This window comes from Calonectris borealis, chromosome 2 (genome assembly GCF_964195595.1).
Source record: "Calonectris borealis chromosome 2, bCalBor7.hap1.2, whole genome shotgun sequence".
NCBI lineage: Eukaryota > Metazoa > Chordata > Aves > Procellariiformes > Procellariidae > Calonectris > Calonectris borealis.
In genome coordinates, this window is record NC_134313.1 from 20,255,681 (window position 1) to 20,267,848 (window position 12,168).

Genomic DNA, 12,168 nt, shown 5'->3' on the forward strand with positions numbered 1-12,168 from the left:
GCCAATGTATTTCAAAGTTATCAAGAAGGAACTGACATACAAATGAAATCGAATAGAGTTCAAATTAACCTCATTTCATCAGGAAAACATGCTAAATTTTCCATTCATATTAATGGTCATCAGGAATTCTCCTGAGCATAAACATTGTGTAAAATGTTGTAGCAAATTGCACCCATCAGTCCTCAGTTTATGGGGAATGAATACTAAGTTTATTTATAAAGTGTTATAACTTTAAAAACAAACAAACAAACAAAAAACTTAGAAAAAACTTTGGTCTGTTCCAGTACGTGCTCAATTTCCCTTCTCTATTTATTAAGCTCCTGAATAAGTTATTCACCCACAGTTCCCAAAGTGCAATATTTGCCTGCCAACAAAACAATAAAATAATACCATAAGTGGTTTTTTTTCCTGTTCTTTTACCTAAAAGCTCTTCATATGTTTTATTTATATTTTTGCCATCCTAAGCAACACAAAATCAAGCATTCATTACGTGCATTTCCAAACAGGAAACTGAACATGCAGCTCCCAGAAGCCTCTGTGTTAACATTTAAAAATTGAACAGCCATGGATATAACAGAGACTATTGAGAGCTTCCTCTTCTTGTTCTGTTGAGAGAAATATGATGAGCTTTTGGCTGAAAGTTCTCTGATAGAAAAAAAGATGCTAAAAAAGAAAAAAAAAAAACATGCCACATTAGAACAGAGCACTTTCCATTTAGTATCTCCTAGTCATCTTTGCCTTTAGCCATCCAGGATTTCTGAGGGCAGCAGAGAAAAACCAGCTCTCCTTGCTTGGGGTAAAAGAGGTTCCTGTTTATAGAATACAGAGGTGTATAGCATGTATCACAGAGAACTAGATGAAATTGCTATGAAAACATGATTTTCCAATCAAAAATAACATCTAATCAGAACTTTTTTTCAGGATTGTGGCCATTTTGACAGCATTTGGTAATACTACTTTTTTAATTCCTCATGTGGCTGAGTATATTGAAATGTACTTTAAAGTAAACTTCAACAGGTTTATTTTTTAGTCCATTTTCATTTTATTTCAAATTTTCTGTTGGTTTTAAAGTTTAACATTTTCTTCATATATAATACTTGCATCATCAGGATTAAGCGATTGGATATTGTCAACATTAAACGATGTATGCTTTTAAAGCAGTATTATTTTGTAAAATCATATTCCTTAAAAACATTCCTTAAAAACCTGTTGATTTTTCCTTCTTTCAGCAAGTTGGGTTTTGGAATGTAAAAATTCCCATCAAGCACAAATGTTGTGTTTTGACAAATTCTAAGTCTGAATATCTGTGATTCTGTTGCAGAGGACAGTGACAGGCAGGTACAACATCCAGGACATTGCACTGCCCTTATAGGAAACAATGTAGACTACACCGAGTGCTCCAGGAGAAAGAAGGGTGCTAGCATGACTCTGAAAATAGCAGAGTGAAAGGACAGGGGGCGAGGTGATGGGGGAAAGAAATGGGTAGAAAAGAAAGAAGCGGAGATATTGGGTTGGAAGCAGACAGAAATGAAGAAAATTTTCACAAGAGAAAAAGGTGAAACATGAGAAACCTGAAGCTAAGCCTAAAAGAAATGCATAGAATCAACTTGTCTGGCACAAGGAGAGGACAAAATGTGGAAGGTGGCAACAAATAATTACCGGAAATAAAAAAGGGGACAAAGTGCCCTGGAAATGCTGATTATACACAGTGCTAGCTAAACCCAGCACAGGGGTTTATAAAAGCCTTGCTACAGGAGAGGTGGTGCTGCAACTGAAATGAAGCTTTTGCAATAGGCTTGGAGCTAGAGGTCAAGTAGTAATGCGCTTTTCTCCACTATCAGCATTTTTCACAAGTGCGGTTAGTTAATTTACTGGGAGGCTCATTCAGGCTGCCCTTACCACCACGAGTTCAAATAGCCAATACGCTACAGGCATTTTACTTTACATGCTTTTTGAGGCTAACTTGAAAACAGCCAAGTGCAGGACTGCTAATTGTAAATGCTATAATGGTAACCATCACTCAAGGTCACAGTGTGTCCCTGAGCAAACTGACAGCGATATATCCCCTGGTAACTGCCCTGTACTCTGACCACAGTATTGGCACTGAGGCATTAACTTCTCTGGAAGCTGAGGTAAAGAAGATGAGGAAACTTCCACTTAAATACTTATCATTAGAATGTGATTTTTTTTTAATATTAAAACCTTTCAGCCCAGATTTACACCATATAACTAGAGTGTTAACTAAACTGCCTGCGTTAGGAAACTTTTCTTTAAACTCCCTACACAACAAGTGGAGTTCAATTCGCTTTTGGTCTTTTGGCGGTGTCTGTATTTCTCCTTGCATATGAAAGGTAACCAAAGGCTCCTCAGGTGGTGGTGGGACACTTCTGTGTCCACACTTAGGTGAGCAGAAGCTCTGCGTTCCTCTCCAGTTCTAATTGAGATGGCTCATATTTCCACAAGATTAATTCCTATAAATTAATTTCCTATAGATTAATTCCATGAGCAATCAAAAGAATAATGATCACAATTATTTCAGAAGGCAGCATGAAGCACAGGCCATCAGAAGACACGTCTATTAATAATCTGATGTAGCAAAAAGGTAGTTTCTTTTACAAAAATCATGTGACTCTTAAAATCTAATGTTCCATCTTTCTTTTTCTAAGAAATGCTTCCATAGCCACAAGATTTGCAGCAGACAGATAAAAGCACATGTCTACATTTGAGCACTCTGTACTTGGGGCTTGAGAAATACTTCAAAACTCAGAGTAATTCTATTCATTATTGACAAACACCAGGAAGTCTTTGATTCATTCTTTCTGATAAATATCTTTATCTTTGTAGATATTACGGATAATATTGTTAATTTTTTTACCACTATGAGACTTGGATCTCCCAAACTGATGAGCAAATGATAGGGATACGATATTCACCATTCAAATGGATGAATATTCACCAAGCCTCAGATTTATCTAGTGAAAAGAATCTGTCTAGGCTTCCTCTAATGATAAAGGGGAAAAGCATGCTTCTCTAAAAAGAAGCTTTATTCAGGGGAGGATTTTCAGCTAGTTTTGCTTATAGCTGTTCTTTGGCTGCAGAAAAAGTCCAGTTCATTAGCCTGTGAGGCAAGAGCTAGCCTTTGTGAATCCCCCATCTAAATTCATATGGATTCAGATGAAGGTCAAAGTGGTTCTGCAGAAGATACTTGCTGAAGTTTGGCCTTACTGTATAAATAAATGGCAAAATCATGTTTTAGTTATGTGTGGCTAAGTTGAAAACGACAATACTTTTTCAAATAAAAGCAGGACTACCTTGCAAGTAGGATAAGAAATTGGGAGCCAGGTATCAAACCTGGATACTAGAGAGACCAGAGTGTCTGTGGGTTGGCTACTGGATGGGCCAGGAGATCCCAGGAAGCTCTTGGGGAGACCATGGAGCCTGAGAGATGCATTTGTGTGTGTGTCTCAGCATGAAGCAAGGGAGGCCAGGGCGCCTGGGGCCAGCTGCTAGGGAAGTCTGAAAGTATAAGGCTAGTTACTGAAGGGATCCATAATGTTACATTAGACCGCGTAGTCATGTAACTTGTCTCATGTAATATCTTGATGATGGTCATATAACATCTGAGATATTTGTACTCCTCATGTAAAGCTATTTTATGTACTAGATTTTTTTTTCCATTCAGTTTGTCAAGAAGTGTTTCTAACTATTGCAACGGTTCCGGTTCAGTCAACTCCAGACTTTTTCCCCATGTTGCACAGCTCCTTTGCATATGGAATACAGAACAAGTAAATTCCCTCTAGCAGAGGACTATACTGATGTTTTTTAGGGAAAGCTGATGCTTTCCCTTTCCTCCTCCATTCTCATCTACCATATATCTCAAAAGTATTCTACCTAGGTCTCCAAACATGCCCATTTTCTAGCATCCTCAGTAGTAAAGGAAAAGTTCTGTGTAGGTGAAGGCTTCCGAAGGATTCCTAGAGAAACACATTTTCCAAAGAAATAACTAAAACAGCCAAGGATCAAAATGTACGTTGTTATTTAATGCAAAGTAAAATATGGCAACATGCTAGAAAGTTTATTCAGCTTTTGAAGTTTGAACTGCACAAGCCCATGAAAGGGGTGCTAAAGGAGAAAACAATTATTTTAACTTGCTTATCCTGTACAATGGTAGCGGCTATGCTTGGTAACTGGTTTTGGGGGACAGCATTATCATAGCAGTGCAGACACAGCGCTGCTTGCAGCCCCATTTATCTTAATGCCAATATTATTTCTCTTAGCAGAAAGAAAAAAAAGTGTTTAAAAATGTGGATAAAATTCTTTTTCATTTGAATCAGTGATAGCTATAAATATATACATCCATTATAGAACAGAAATTAACTAGCAGTGTAAAACACTTGAGAGCATTGCCTTCATGTAGTTGAGAAGCAGCAGTCTGAGTGATTTGCTACTTTCCATCTTGTCATCAGGCCAGAAGTAACTCTTGCATCCTGCATGCTGCTAACTTTACATTGAAAATGCATTTTTCATTTTATCTGACATGGTCGTCTCTCATGGATTGTCAAAGTCTGTCTGTCTCCTTTTCAGAGTAACAATCTGCTACCCTACAGTCAGCATTCTCTGCTCCCACCAATGTCTAATTAAGATTATCCTATCTTCTTTTCACCCCTACAAAATTTGAAACAAACTACTTCTAAATGAAAAGAAAAGTGTTCACAGAGGAATATAATTAAATCCTTTAATAATAATCCCTTTATTTAAGTCAGTACAATTTCTTATGAGGACAAGACCTGCAGTTCACAATTTGAAGAGTTTTGGTAATTATTCTGTGCAGGAAAACCACTGTGCCCACATAAAGCCTTCTCCAAGATGGAAGCATATACAAAGATTTGGCCTGAACATTACTTGAATAGGATATGTGAGTGAACACTGACAGCACTTGCATCAGGGATTGATTCGCTGAATTGATTTCTATATCAGCTAAGCCTTAAAATGGTGTTTCAGGATATGGTGGTCTTGAAGATGCTGCATTCAGGTAACCAGCTTTTATTAAAGACAAGAGATATTAGCAAAAGAATCAAAGGGAGATTTTATCTAACTTTCCCCAACCTAAATAACCTCAGGTCTGTTGAGTTCCTCCTACCTCCTTACAGCCTCTCTGCATTTTCCCTTGCATGCAAGATCCTTCCCTGGTCCCACTCCTATACAGATCTGCAATGTTATTTTCCCTGGTAAATAGCTATCACATTCCACTCTAGAACTGACTACTCCTCTTTGATGAGCACCGTGCTATTTCTGTGCAAAGTTTGCTGACTGCGGCATGATTCTCTAGGGTGAAATGAGATATATAGACACAAAACATCAAACAGAATATTTGCACCTGAAAAGAGCTTTGATAATTTTCTGTGGTGAATGTCTTAACTTCTGGTTGCCGAAAGCTTCCTTATGAGACACGCTTATAAATTCCATACAATCCTTCCAATAGTCTTCTTAATACTCCAGAGACATCTACACTACTAAATTGACAATGCCAAGGCAGAGCTGGGCTCTGAAAGGCTTTCGTTTGTAGTACTGTTAAGTTGTCCCAGTGGTGCCTGGCACACTTTTAGCCTAGGCAAATTAGCACTCTTTCCAAACACTTCACAGGCACAGTTTGTGAATTCAAGGTCCACTTCCAATACACAGTTTGGATGTGGCCACCCTGAATTGGAAGCTAAGAGAGTTTAATAGCAAGGAGGTAGCCAGACTTTACCAGCTGGTCTCAGAATCAGAGCCAGTGTCCCAGCTTTGTGTTTGTCCCAGCATAAATGTCACCTTAGCATCAAGTGATCATTTTAGCCCATAGACATGCACAATGTATCAGTGAAAAATGGTCATAAGCCAATTGTTTTATCCACAGAAAGTATAAAAAAGTATTTGGCTCTGGATGCGTCTAATCATCCCAGACAGGTATCATTTATACACACGGTAGATTAGATTTTAGTTGACAAACCTATCATACATGGAGGTGCCTTCAAGTATGCCTAAGATGTCAGGTAGATTAGTTGTTGTTGGTCCCTTGAAATCCAGGTGGAGTATAGGTGCCATCCTGCCCCAGGACTAGGTACAAATGTTTGCAAGCAAGTTTTGACACCTCAGTTATACACCACTAAGGTAAAATGAGGCTTTCTGTAGTAAAGTAGGAAGAGAGAGATCTTTCAAGAGATCTAGAAGAATGTCTGAGCAGGTGAGTTTGAGGATGAGATTCAGCTCCAAATTAAGACATTTACATTTAGGTGTCTACATGGAGTTGTAGGAGTTGATATCCCATTATTGTCAGTAAAGAGTTGAGTTCAATTCACGTGCCCAAACATGTGTGCTTATTGTCATGTGAAATAGCCCCAAATATCCAAGATACCCAGCAGGAGTGGTACAAATGGCACAGGACCTATGGGAGATGCCTTGTCTGTCTGGATGAGTAACTGGGAGCCAAGAGAAATATCTAAGCAAGTAGGCATCCGTGCTCTGGCAACTGCATCAAAATCCACATATTTTTCCATATGTAGTGCTTTCTATGATCGTAAAATAAATTAAGTTAAACACATGAGTTAAGAGTAACTAGACTGTGTTCTTTCATATTCCATATAGACTTCAAACATCCATCCAGGACATTTTTCCCCTCATTAGGTTACAGAACAAATACGAGAATAGACATGACCCCTAGAGGGCTGATTGATACTAATCAGGCCATGTAAAGGTATTATATGGCCCATGAAAAAGTGTCTTATGTAGTTGACCTTCAACATGCTACTGACCGAACTGCAGGTCACAGAGCCCAAAATGGAGACAAATGTATGCTTTACAGTTCCAACAAAGTTTTTTGCTGTTCTTCTAGCTCCAGATCTTAGTTAGAGAATATGGTAACTTGTATCAAAGGCACTGAACAATGAGCAGAAAGAATTTGGAAAGACTTTTCTTACTATTTTCTTAAATTTTTAATGTTCAAACTCCAGTGTCAGTAATGGCGGAGGGAAAGTGTTTGTGTGAGAAAAAGCTGCAAAGGCAGATACTTACTGTTGAAAATAAATGTGGCAAAAATGACGAAAGCCTCATTTTCGCAAAAGAAAAAAACTTTTAACAGTCATTCACTTCTAATTATTCTCCAGTAATAAATGAATAGAATAATGAAAGTTGTTACTATGATTTCCTATTAATCAGGAATACCAAGTAGGAAGGATCACTTACTATTTGCATATCGTTGAAGTTAATGCCACTTTCATGTTTTACTGAATACAATAAAAAGTTAAACAGAAATAGAATTGAAGATATCATTGACAATACATTAGCAGTTTTCTCACCATGCTTTAAAGTCAGAAAGGCACATAACAAGAAGACTGAATTGCAGGATTTTTGACATTCAATTCCTTTTCAAGACAAAAGTAACTAACTGCTGTCCACACTCATTCCACAGAGGAGAGTTCAGACTGACCCAAACCAATGAATATTTTACTTTCAACTCACCATGTGCTATCCAGTCTTTTGGAATAGTGATTTAATTTACATCACTATGGATGGACAAGCATGTTCAGATTTAACCTTGAGTTACCCTGAACTGCTGCTGATACTCTGAGTATCTCTATTGACCTTAGAGGAATTATGATGAAAATAAATGAATAAACTGCTGTTAGAGCGGACTGCTCCACAAGGAAAGGCCAAGGTGACAGCAAGGCAGGCAGGGCACCGACCCCTCCGAAACAGGTACAGCTCCACAGCACTCGAACAAGAAGAGCAGAGCAGGCCAGTGACAGAAACCAGAGTCAGCCAGCAGCCCAGTGACAGCCAAACATCTCTGTAGCTCCCAGCTAATCTCCCAACAGGATGATATGGATGGATTACAGCTGCACTTTGAACATAGGCAGCCAAACTCCTCAGAGGTGGGTGCTTGTAGGTGCAGTCAGGGCCCTGACATAATTTCCTAGAATATGTGTCATAAGAGAAAGAAAAATTCAGCATGTAACAATAGTCAGAAAACAGATTACAGTATATTTTTGAAGTCTGACAGGCTAAAAAACTGTATCTTTGAAATCATTCATCTGATGTTTCCAGGGACTGATCCAATGAGATTGCTCCCTAGATTGCTTCAATGAAACCCTGACACAATCATTAATAATTAGAAGTGACATACAGTGAGCACTTCAGGAAATCACTTTTCTCCCTCTCAGCCCTGCCTCCCCAAGGACAGGCAGCCATCTCCTACTAAGTGAGTTGAGTATCGATCACCACTTTATGGAGTACTCTGCAAGTCAGACTGCCTACGTGGAAGCAGCTTAACGAGCCAGCGAGATGTTCCTCCACTGATGAAGTCAAGGAAGTTTAGAGTTTGTAACCTGGAGCTGCAAAGTACCTTGCAGTATTCACTCCAGGACAATCTTGCATAATGAACAATTTTGTGAGATGCTATTTTACATCACAATTACACTGAAAGGAAAGTGATCCTCTAATATCTTTGATTGAATGTAATTGTTTGAGAAAGATATGTAGGAGCTACAATACAGCTGTAATGGCTGGAAAGTTCTGCAGGGCACCCCTGACAAATGAAGCACTCAAAAGTTTGAATTAAACTATTTGTGTGACTTAAATACCAAATTATGAAAATGCCAAGTTACATTGCTGGGTTCTGCCAGATTAACTCACAGAAAAATGCAAAGAAAGGAAATGCTTCAGATCAGAATCTCCTGACAGAGATTCAAAGTGAAAGAGCCCTAACAAGTATGATGGGATAAACTCAGCAGTTTTAAAACTGATAGTAAGAAAGCTGGAAAATTCCCTAGGGGAATCCAATTTATTCTCATAGACACAACAAATTTAGGCTGAAGAGTTCTGTTAATGGAGGATAGTTACTTAGAAAGTGGAAATCATTTCATTCCCATGAGGGGGAAAAAACACAATAAAAACTGCCTTCAGAAATGAAAAGAGTTAAGTAAGTACAGAAGAAAATAGATCAGCCTAGAGTTATTTAAGAACACAGAGGATGTTGCAAGACGTTTTGGAAGCTAGTTCTTTCCAAAATTATCCATTGTAGAGTTTAAATTTTCTTCTATATTATTTAAGAAACGAAAGTGAGCTATCTCACCCTGCTGCGAAAACAAAAACTATCACTGATAGAATAACAAAAGGACTCTTATCTGCAATAAGTTTCATTTTCACAAGAAAATAGTCCTGAAAGCCAGAATGGTTGGCTTTGAAAATTCTTTTCCATTTAACCATCATGCATTCAGCTTTCTCTAACCAGAGAGAAAAGAGAACCAATTCCAGTCCTAGTTCAAGAGAATTTATCTTTGAAGTTATGATCGCAATGTTTATCGTTCAGCTAAGCCCCCATGTTTTAAAGCATTCTCTGCAACCACTGGAGATAGAAAAATTGAACATGAAAACAGCTATCATTGCAAAGTGCTTTGAAGTATTCCAATGAAAATTGGTGATTATTTGATAGAACTATATGCCTACAGTAATGCACTCTGTGCATGTCTGTAGAACTCAGTTTTCCCAGTTTCTGTACTGCTGCCTAGCCTGCAGAAATGCACACTCCAGTAATTTGTAGCATGTAGGTAGCCCAAAGGACACAACAAAAGTGTTAAATAGAATACATATGAAGTAACTTAAATTTGTGCCATTTGCCTGACATAATGCCTCAGATTAAATCTATTCTAAAACTTACCTCTAACATTGAATTTTTTAATATTTCTAAATAAAGCAGAGAGTTATAAAAAGCAGTTTCAATGGAATGAAATTTTCCAATCCAAATTTTATTACAAATGTATTGTGCATTTTGGAGGATAAATATTTTGTGGCTTATAAGTTTCTTCACTGAACTCTGTATAAAAGTATGCAACCCTTGGATAAATCTCAGATGTCTGTTCCTCAAGAAGAAGAGTGTGTTAGGCTGACTTTATAGAAATTTAGTCTAGACTACTTTAAAGCTTCATGTTTATCTAGGTTGCAGAGGCATTTCTGACACTCACATATCTCATAGTAGGGGCCAACAGGGAAACAAAAACTGACTTCAGGCATAGACAAAGTAGTTATGTGATTAAGTACAAGGCTGACAAAGGTAACAAAATTACTTCATTACCTTCTTTTGCCAGAAGTTTTTTTTGTTTACCACTGCTGTGGTCAAAAAATAAAAGGAAGTCAGGGAGGACAGGATGGCAGCTATTGTGGTATGGGGTGGTCTGCCATCAGCAGGAAAAGGCATTATCCCTATTCTCCTTATAGTAATATCAGCAATAAGCTTATCCCCCTAGAGTTATTTTCTACCCCTTATCCAAACACCATAAAGTTTCATTACTTGTGATGGGATTGACAGTCCAGGGTCAGCTTGCTCCTCTGTGCTATAGCATTGCAAAACTCGAGTTTGCTTGTAATGCTGAGAAGGCTTGACCTGGTTCTGGAGGAAAAGAGTGAAAAAAACCATCCATTCAACATCAATGTGCTCAGAAATAATGTCACCTGAGATGTCTCAGATTTAAGAAAACATGGACATAGTGCCTCAGCTTTAGACATTCAGCACGTGCATTCAATTAAATGCAAATATAACTGTGGCATTCATTGGAACAGAAGCTTAGCATTTCTATTTTAAAGTCCTTCCTACAAGACTAAACTTAAACACCTAAAGCAAATAATCAAGTGCTAAAAATATTCACTAGATTCCTTTATGATTTTAACATCAAGTCAGATTCAGGAAAGACCCTGCACGTTACCAGCATCTTTGAAAATCAGGCTGTGTATTTAAAATATGCATGAAAGTGCTTACTCTTAGTTATCTGTTTACCTAAATGTTGGGGTCAGTATTCTTTTTGAAGGAGAGAACAATAAGGCAATCCCACATGTGTTCCCACCAGGGCCTCAGATTGAGGCACCAGGGCAGTGGTGATGGTGGCATCACGTGTCTTATGCACACCTTCTCTCATTCCTGTGCTGCTTCACTTCTTCTTGGTGGTCTTACACATATCTTGTCCTCTAATACCACATCTCTCCACCCACAGTCTCACAGCCTTTTTGCTCCAGGCACTCAAATCAGGGCCTCAGTATCTCGTTACCTCCCTCACAGTCACTGCTGTACCCCTCAATCTATAGCCCTATCAACCATTGGTCTTTTTTACTACCTAGTTTTTGAGCTATTAATCCATAAACCCAGACTGAGAGGACTATTAGTCCATAAACCCAGATATAGCTGCATTTATGATAACCCTAATCCATCTGTCTGTACAGCCAATACATTTGTTAGTCCAGAAAAGTTACATGAAAGGTTTGTATGACACACAAAAATCTTCTCCAAAAAGAATTTCTGTCAAATGTACAAAGCATTGGTCACTCTTCTCATGGTAAACTCAATGCAAAAAACATATTACTTAAAGTTGTTCAATCTCTAAGATAAAGCCATGGTAATAATAAAATTCTTTAGTTATGCCTAATCTTCCAGTGGACTTAGAAATCCAAAACATGTATTGGGAGCTTTTCCTTCATGGTTCAATGGTAACACTAATGGAAAAAAACAATATGAATACCTTGCAGGAAGGACAAATCCCTATGACTAATAAAGTGCTTACAAACTCCTCTCGTCTCCTCAACCTCCAGCCCCTATACCCCCAGCACAGAGATATAGAAAATTAGGGCTCAGAGAAATTTCAAAAAATCATTCAAACACAGACAGGAGCAGACTGATTACCAAGACAAATGGTTTTTTTTTTTCTCTGGTGATCATGAAAAACAGTTAATCATCATTGTTTTAATAACTGTGTTTTATGCATTAAAATATTATAGTTTCATTCTTCACATGTTTTGTCTTGCCTAGATTAAACTACTGCAATTGCTTCAAGATTTCTTCACAGGTCATGTTTTTGCCACCAGTTTTATTTTTTGTTGGTGTTTTCAGACTGTCAAAGTTGTTTCTCAGAAGCTAAAGCATGGTACACAGAGACTGGACACAGAATTTCAGGTCATATTTTACTAGTTCTCCCACCTCTCACATATCAGCTCCCCATCAATACTTACCAGCAGAAGATAAATTATTTTTTGCTGTAGGATTGCACTGCTGACTCATATTTAGTTGGCATTTCAATGCAACCCTGACATCCTTCACAGCTGCTATCTCACCAGTCATTTCTCCTTCTTAAACCTAGAGCATAAATA